The following is a 9,806-nucleotide window of genomic DNA, read 5'->3' as shown; positions in this document are numbered from 1 at the left end:
TTTCCCGAAAAATTTTCAAGTTGAAAATTTTGCGTGATTCAAAAAATTCAAGTTTTTTCGCACGACCCCCGACCAGAAAAAATCGAAAAAAATGATTTTTTCCCAAAAAATTTTCAAGTTGAAAATTTTGCGTGATTCAAAAAATTCAAGGTTTTTCGCACGACCCCCGACCAGAAAAAATCGAAAAAAATGATTTTTTCCCGAAAAATTTTCAAGTTGAAAATTTTGCGTGATTCAAAAAATTCAAGGTTTTTCGCACGACCCCCGACCAGAAAAAATCGAAAAAAATGATTTTTTCCCGAAAAATTTTCAAGTTGAAAATTTTGCGTGATTCAAAAAATTCAAGGTTTTTCGCACGACCCCCGACCAGAAAAAATCGAAAAAAATGATTTTTTCCCGAAAAATTTTCAAGTTGAAAATTTTGCGTGATTCAAAAAATTCAAGGTTTTTCGCACGACCCCCGACCAGAAAAAATCGAAAAAAATGATTTTTTCCCGAAAAATTTTCAAGTTGAAAATTTTGCGTGATTCAAAAAATTCAAGGTTTTTCGCACGACCCCCGACCAGAAAAAATCGAAAAAAATGATTTTTTCCCGAAAAATTTTCAAGTTGAAAATTTTGCGTGATTCAAAAAATTCAAGGTTTTTCGCACGACCCCCGACCAGAAAAAATCGAAAAAAATGATTTTTTCCCGAAAAATTTTCAAGTTGAAAATTTTGCGTGATTCAAAAAATTCAAGGTTTTTCGCACGACCCCCGACCAGAAAAAATCGAAAAAAAATGATTTTTTCCCGAAAAATTTTCAAGTTGAAAATTTTGCGTGATTCAAAAAATTCAAGGTTTTTCGCACGACCCCCGACCAGAAAAAATCGAAAAAAATGATTTTTTCCCGAAAAATTTTCAAGTTGAAAATTTTGCGTGATTCAAAAAATTCAAGGTTTTTCGCACGACCCCCGACCAGAAAAAATCGAAAAAAATGATTTTTTCCCGAAAAATTTTCAAGTTGAAAATTTTGCGTGATTCAAAAAATTCAAGTTTTTCGCACGACCCCCGACCAGAAAAAATCGAAAAAAATGATTTTTTCTCGAAAAATTTTCAAGTTGAAAATTTTGCGTGATTCAAAAAATTCAAGTTTTTTCGCACGACCCCCGACCAGAAAAAATCGAAAAAATGATTTTTTCTCGAAAAATTTTCAAGTTGAAAATTTTGCGTGATTCAAAAAATTCAAGTTTTTTCGCACGACCCCCGACCAGAAAAAATCGAAAAAAAATGATTTTTTCCCGAAAAAATTTTCAAGTTGAAAATTTTGCGTGATTCAAAAAATTCAAGGTTTTTCGCACGACCCCCGACCAGAAAAAATCGAAAAAAATGATTTTTTCCCGAAAAATTTTCAAGTTGAAAATTTTGCGTGATTCAAAAAATTCAAGGTTTTTCGCACGACCCCCGACCAGAAAAAATCGAAAAAAATGATTTTTTCTCGAAAAATTTTCAAGTTGAAAATTTTGCGTGATTCAAAAAATTCAAGGTTTTTCGCACGACCCCCGACCAGAAAAAATCGAAAAAAATGATTTTTTCCCGAAAAATTTTCAAGTTGAAAATTTTGCGTGATTCAAAAAATTCAAGGTTTTTCGCACGACCCCCGACCAGAAAAAATCGAAAAAAATGATTTTTTCCCGAAAAATTTTCAAGTTGAAAATTTTGCGTGATTCAAAAAATTCAAGGTTTTTCGCACGACCCCCGACCAGAAAAAATCGAAAAAAATGATTTTTTCCCGAAAAATTTTCAAGTTGAAAATTTTGCGTGATTCAAAAAATTCAAGGTTTTTCGCACGACCCCCGACCAGAAAAAATCGAAAAAAATGATTTTTTCTCGAAAAATTTTCAAGTTGAAAATTTTGCGTGATTCAAAAAATTCAAGGTTTTTCGCACGACCCCCGACCAGAAAAAATCGAAAAAAATGATTTTTTCCCGAAAAATTTTCAAGTTGAAAATTTTGCGTGACTCAAAAAATTCAAGGTTTTTCGCACGACCCCCGACCAGAAAAAATCGAAAAAAATGATTTTTTCCCGAAAAATTTTCAAGTTGAAAATTTTGCGTGATTCAAAAAATTCAAGGTTTTTCGCACGACCCCCGACCAGAAAAAATCGAAAAAAATGATTTTTTCCCGAAAAATTTTCAAGTTGAAAATTTTGCGTGATTCAAAAAATTCAAGGTTTTTCGCACGACCCCCGACCAGAAAAAATCGAAAAAAATGATTTTTTCCCGAAAAATTTTCAAGTTGAAAATTTTGCGTGATTCAAAAAATTCAAGGTTTTTCGCACGACCCCCGACCAGAAAAAATCGAAAAAAATGATTTTTTCCCGAAAAATTTTCAAGTTGAAAATTTTGCGTGATTCAATAAATTCAAGGTTTTTCGCACGACCCCCGACCAGAAAAAATCGAAAAAAATGATTTTTTCCCGAAAAATTTTTAAGTTGAAAATTTTGCGTGATTCAAAAAATTCAAGGTTTTTCGCACGACCCCCGACCAGAAAAAATCGAAAAAAATGATTTTTTCTCGAAAAATTTTCAAGTTGAAAATTTTGCGTGATTCAAAAAATTCAAGGTTTTTCGCACGACCCCCGACCAGAAAAAATCGAAAAAAATGATTTTTTCCCGAAAAATTTTCAAGTTGAAAATTTTGCGTGATTCAAAAAATTCAAGGTTTTTCGCACGACCCCCGACCAGAAAAAATCGAAAAAAAAAATGATTTTTTCTCGAAAAATTTTCAAGTTGAAAATTTTGCGTGATTCAAAAAATTTAAGTTTTTTCGCACGACCCCCGACCAGAAAAAATCGAAAAAAATGATTTTTTCCCGAAAAATTTTCAAGTTGAAAATTTTGCGTGATTCAAAAAATTCAAGGTTTTTCGCACGACCCCCGACCAGAAAAAATCGAAAAAAATGATTTTTTCCCGAAAAATTTTCAAGTTGAAAATTTTGCGTGATTCAAAAAATTCAAGGTTTTTCGCACGACCCCCGACCAGAAAAAATCGAAAAAAATGATTTTTTCTCGAAAAATTTTCAAGTTGAAAATTTTGCGTGATTCAAAAAATTCAAGGTTTTTCGCACAACCCCCGACCAGAAAAAATCGAAAAAAATGATTTTTTCCCGAAAAATTTTCAAGTTGAAAATTTTGCGTGATTCAAAAAATTCAAGGTTTTTCGCACGACCCCCGACCAGAAAAAATCGAAAAAAATGATTTTTTCCCGAAAAATTTTCAAGTTGAAAATTTTGCGTGATTCAAAAAATTCAAGGTTTTTCGCACGACCCCCGACCAGAAAAAATCGAAAAAAATGATTTTTTCCCGAAAAATTTTCAAGTTGAAAATTTTGCGTGATTCAAAAAATTCAAGGTTTTTCGCACGACCCCCGACCAGAAAAAATCGAAAAAAATGATTTTTTCTCGAAAAATTTTCAAGTTGAAAATTTTGCGTGATTCAAAAAATTCAAGGTTTTTCGCACGACCCCCGACCAGAAAAAATCGAAAAAAATGATTTTTTCCCGAAAAATTTTCAAGTTGAAAATTTTGCGTGACTCAAAAAATTCAAGGTTTTTCGCACGACCCCCGACCAGAAAAAATCGAAAAAAATGATTTTTTCCCGAAAAATTTTCAAGTTGAAAATTTTGCGTGATTCAAAAAATTCAAGGTTTTTCGCACGACCCCCGACCAGAAAAAATCGAAGAAAATGATTTTTTCCCGAAAAATTTTCAAGTTGAAAATTTTGCGTGATTCAAAAAATTCAAGGTTTTTCGCACGACCCCCGACCAGAAAAAATCGAAAAAAATGATTTTTTCCCGAAAAATTTTCAAGTTGAAAATTTTGCGTGATTCAAAAAATTCAAGGTTTTTCGCACGACCCCCGACCAGAAAAAATCGAAAAAAATGATTTTTTCCCGAAAAATTTTCAAGTTGAAAATTTTGCGTGATTCAATAAATTCAAGGTTTTTCGCACGACCCCCGACCAGAAAAAATCGAAAAAAATGATTTTTTCCCGAAAAATTTTTAAGTTGAAAATTTTGCGTGATTCAAAAAATTCAAGGTTTTTCGCACGACCCCCGACCAGAAAAAATCGAAAAAAATGATTTTTTCTCGAAAAATTTTCAAGTTGAAAATTTTGCGTGATTCAAAAAATTCAAGGTTTTTCGCACGACCCCCGACCAGAAAAAATCGAAAAAAATGATTTTTTCCCGAAAAATTTTCAAGTTGAAAATTTTGCGTGATTCAAAAAATTCAAGGTTTTTCGCACGACCCCCGACCAGAAAAAATCGAAAAAAAAATGATTTTTTCTCGAAAAATTTTCAAGTTGAAAATTTTGCGTGATTCAAAAAATTTAAGTTTTTTCGCACGACCCCCGACCAGAAAAAATCGAAAAAAATGATTTTTTCCCGAAAAATTTTCAAGTTGAAAATTTTGCGTGATTCAAAAAATTCAGGGTTTTTCGCACGACCCCCGACCAGAAAAAATCGAAAAAAATGATTTTTTCTCGAAAAATTTTCAAGTTTAAAATTTTGCGTGATTCAAAAAATTCAAGTTTTTTCGCACGACCCCCGACCAGAAAAAATCGAAAAAAATGATTTTTTCCCGAAAAATTTTCAAGTTGAAAATTATGCGTAATTCAAAAAATTCAAGGTTTTTCGCACGACCCCCGACCAGAAAAAATCGAAAAAAATGATTTTTTCCCGAAAAATTTTCAAGTTGAAAATTTTGGGTGATTCAAAAAATTCAAGTTTTTTCGCACGACCCCCGACCAGAAAAAATCGAAAAAAATGATTTTTTCCCGAAAAATTTTCAAGTTGAAAATTTTGCGTGATTCAAAAAATTCAAGGTTTTTCGCACGACCCCCGACCAGAAAAAATCGAAAAAAAATGATTTTTTCTCGAAAAATTTTCAAGTTGAAAATTTTGCGTGATTCAAAAAATTTAAGTTTTTTCGCACGACCCCCGACCAGAAAAAATCGAAAAAAATGATTTTTTCCCGAAAAATTTTCAAGTTGAAAATTTTGCGTGATTCAAAAAATTCAGGGTTTTTCGCACGACCCCCGACCAGAAAAAATCGAAAAAAATGATTTTTTCTCGAAAAATTTTCAAGTTTAAAATTTTGCGTGATTCAAAAAATTCAAGTTTTTTCGCACGACCCCCGACCAGAAAAAATCGAAAAAAATGATTTTTTCCCGAAAAATTTTCAAGTTGAAAATTATGCCTAATTCAAAAAATTCAAGGTTTTTCGCACGACCCCCGACCAGAAAAAATCGAAAAAAATGATTTTTTCCCGAAAAATTTTCAAGTTGAAAATTTTGGGTGATTCAAAAAATTCAAGTTTTTTCGCACGACCCCCGACCAGAAAAAATCGAAAAAAATGATTTTTTCCCGAAAAATTTTCAAGTTGAAAATTTTGCGTGATTCAAAAAATTCAAGGTTTTTCGCACGACTCCTACCTAAGGGTCCAGCGCCGATTGACCGGCGCATAGGGCTGAGATAAAAGATCTCCACTGCTGGCGATCCGGAGCCAGCGTCTTCACTTGCTGCCAGCCAAGGTTCTCGTCAACTGTGCGGATTTCAGCGGCTAGACTTCGCCGCCACGAGCTTTTGGGCCTGCCTCTTCTTCGATGCCCATCTGGATTCCAGTCAAGCGCCTCTCTGCAAATCTCGTTTTCATCTCTTCGCAGCGTGTGCCCAATCCATCTCCACTTACGTTCTCGAATCTCGATTTCTAGCGCCTTTTGATGACACCGGCGATGAAGTTCAACGTTTGAGATCCAGTTGCCAGGCCACCAAGCGCGGATGATGTTCCGCAGGCAGCGATTCACAAAAACTTGCAGTTTTCGCGTCGTCACCGCATATGTGCACCAAGTCTCACACCCGTACAGCAATACGGATTTGACGTTTGAGTTGAAGATTCGGATCTTAGTTCGTAGACAGATCTGGCGTGACCGCCAGATGTTTCGGAGACTCGCAAACGCAAATCGGGCTTTTCTGATCCGGGTTTCGATGTCCTTCTTGGTACCACCATCAGGCGTAATCTGGCTACCAAGATACTGGAAGCACTCCACTGTCTCAACCTGTTGTCCAGCTACCACGAAATTGGAACGATTTCCTGTATTGATTTCCATCGACTTGGTCTTTCCGACATTGACCTTGAGACCTGCTGCCTTGGAGCTTTCGGTGAGGTCATCGAGTTTGCTCTGCATGTCTTGTTGTGTTTGGGCGAGCAAAACAATATCGTCTGCCAGATCAAGGTCGTTCAGTTGCTCCATGGTTGATGGATTCCACGGCAATCCTCGGTTTGGTCTACAGTCAGTCGATCCAGTCAAGATCTCATCCATTACAATGAGAAAAAGTAGCGGTGATAAAATACATCCTTGTCTCACTCCAGCAGTTACCGGGATTGGTTCGGACAAGACACCGTCGTGCAAGACCTTGCACGAAAATGCCTCGTACTGTGCTTCGATGAGATGGACTAGTTTCTCTGGGACCCCTCTTCGTCTAAGAGCAGCCCAGATGTTTTCGTGGTTCAGTCGGTCAAATGCTTTTTCGAAATCAACGAACACCAGCAGAAGAGAGTCCTGGAATTCGTTGATTTGTTCCAGTATTATTCGTAGCGTTGTGATGTGGTCCACACATGATCGTCCGGATCGGAATCCAGCTTGTTGCCGTCGGAGTGTAGCGTCGATTTTCTCCTGGATCCTGTTCAGGATCACTTTGCAGAGTACTTTGAGGGTTGTACAGATCAAAGTTATGCCACGCCAGTTACCGCACTCTGTTAGGTCTCCTTTCTTTGGGACCTTTACGAGGATACCCTGCATCCAGTCGGCCGGGAATGTTGCAGTATCCCAAATGTCAGCGAAAAGACGGTGCAACATTTGTGCTGACAAGGCAGGGTCGGCTTTGAGCATTTCAGCAGGAATGCAATCGATTCCAGGCGCTTTGTTGGATTTCATGTTCTTGATTGCCGCTTCTATTTCAGCCAGCGAGGGCGCTTCCGAGTTGACGCCATTAATGCGACTTACTGTGGGCGCCTCGAGCTGCGGGTTCTGTTGGCCATTGCTGTTTGTAACTCGGAAAAGTTGATCAAAATTAGGGTGGTCTAACCGGTTTTACCGAAACCGATAAAACCGGTAAAACCGTCCATTTTCCAATACCGGAAATACCGCATTTTGAGACAGTAAAAAACCGGTATTTTCGGTAAATTTTTCATTGATCTTTTGCATTGAAATAATATTGACACAGCTAAAGGTTTTTTTGACCAAATATGTATGAGTGCAAATACTCAAATTTTGTTCAATCAGCTTCAAAATCTAAGCTCAATAAACCTGCATGGTTTATGTGAGATTTGATTGTTGCTAAAACTTGTCGACGTAACTTTTTTGATAAAAGCTATAGTGGCGTTCAAAAGAGTATTGACAAGCTGACATCTTTCTCTTAGAAGATAGTTTTTCATGAAACTTTACACATTTCAGATCAGCTATCGAACTAACGCTCCACAACGTTCAAGTCGCAGACTGTTCAAGTGTAAAACGACTGAAGAAAAGATACAGCTACAAGAAATTTTAGATTGCTTCATAATAATCACTGTATTTTTCATTGAAAAACTGGAATTCAAAAGTTGAAAAATTATTTATCTATAAACAAGCCAAGTATATCAAAATCGTTTTAAGCGGTGTCGGGCTTCCACAAATTTAAAATTTAAAACCAAAAATGTTGAAAACTTATTACAAACTCCCTACTTTGTTTAAAATATTCAATTTTTCAACAGAGTCAGCAGTTAAACACAAGTTCAAATGTTTGAAAGAAATTTATTTATCAAGATTTTCAAGGTAATTGTTGGAATTCTGTTGTTTTTTTTAACGCTGTTGAAGCATTTTCTTTTTCCAGACAAAGCAATAAAAAAAATTATATAAACTTGCAAAAGTATTATTATAAAACACGTATGGATCAGATCAAAACAACTATATTTATTGCTGAATTTTCACTGGATTTTGAATAGATTTTTATTCCTATTTGTTCGCTTTAATGTTAGAATGGCAAACTGAATGCGATCACGATCTAAGTTGCGGGGAAAACATTCCTATTTTGGACAACATTAAATCTGAAATTATGTGAGTCAACCAGAAGATTTGTCACAGAGATTTGTATTTTGCCTAATTTTTAATTTTTCAATTTTTTTGTATATCAAAATATATATTTTGTATATCATTTTCATGAAAGACGTTTTTAAAGTTTTACTTAATCTGTAAAATCTGTTCTTAAATCTGAATACTGTATTACAGAGAACAGGACCAAAATTCGTTGAGAATTATATGAAACTTCTTTAATTTCTGCAATTTTTCAGCGAAATTATAATTATGAAATGAAGATGATAAATATTATGATTATCATGAGGATGATGATAGATTTATGATAAAGGGATAAATTAAATTGTGTCTTGACTTTATTTTTCCAAATTTTTCAATCGAAAATGTTTCTTAATCTATTGCGTTATAAATTCTAAGCATTTTATGCCATTACCACTGCAATTAGACGAAATTTTTCATGAATTTGATATGCTTTAAAAAATACCGGTTTTACCGGTTTTATCGGTTTTATAAATTGGGAATACCGAAATACCGGATTTGAAAAAAACCGGTAAATCCGACCACCCTAATCAAAATGCTCAGTCCAACGCTTGAGCTGATCTGTTCGATCTGTCAGCAGCTGACCTGCTCGGTTTTTCAGCGGCATTCTTGCATTAGTCCTTGCACCACTAAGGCGGCGAGAAATATCATATAATAATCGGATATCTCCAATGGCGGCGGCTCTTTCTCCCTCTTCGGCTAGGGAGTTTGTCCAGGCTCTCTTGTCTCGTCTACAAGCTCGTTTAACTGCCTTTTCCAGCTCCGCATATCGTAAGCGGGCGGCTGCTTTGGCTGACCCGGTACATGCCTGCTCAATTCCGACTTTCGCCTTTCTCCGATCATCGACCATCCTCCAAGTTTCATCCGACATCCATTCACTTCTTCTTCCACAAACTTTACCGAGAGTACCATGGCTCGTCGTGATAAAGGCATTCTTGATTCCACACCACTGTTCTTCGACTGTTCCGTCTGTCGGCAGCTCCGAGGCTCGGGATTCTAGCTGTTCAACGTATGCCCTTTTCACCTCTGGATTCTCCAACCGGCGGACGTCGTATCGACATCCGACTTTCTCCTCGCGCCGTTGGACACGCGCAACTCTCAGTCGTATCTCGCCAAGGACGAGGTGATGGTCGCACGACTCCCGACCAGAAAAAATCGAAAAAAATGATTTTTTCCCGAAAAATTTTCAAGTTGAAAATTTTGCGTGATTCAAAAAATTCAAGGTTTTTCGCACGACCCCCGACCAGAAAAAATCGAAAAAAATGATTTTTTCCCGAAAAATTTTCAAGTTGAAAATTTTGCGTGATTCAAAAAATTCAAGGTTTTTCGCACGACCCCCGACCAGAAAAAATCGAAAAAAATGATTTTTTCCAGAAAAATTTTCAAGTTGAAAATTTTGCGTGATTCAAAAAATTCAAGGTTTTTCGCACGACCCTCGACCAGAAAAAATCGAAAAAAATGATTTTTTCCCGAAAAATTTTCAAGTTGAAAATTTTGCGTGATTCAAAAAATTCAAGTTTTTTCGCACGACCCCCGACCAGAAAAAATCGAAAAAAATGATTTTTCCCGAAAAATTTTCAAGTTGAAAATTATGCGTGATTCAAAAAATTCAAGGTTTTTCGCACGACCCCCGACCAGAAAAAATCTAAAAAAATGATTTT

This window comes from Uranotaenia lowii, chromosome 2, assembly GCF_029784155.1.
Source record: "Uranotaenia lowii strain MFRU-FL chromosome 2, ASM2978415v1, whole genome shotgun sequence".
Lineage (NCBI taxonomy): Eukaryota > Metazoa > Arthropoda > Insecta > Diptera > Culicidae > Uranotaenia > Uranotaenia lowii.
Note: the sequence above shows the minus strand (reverse complement) of the source record.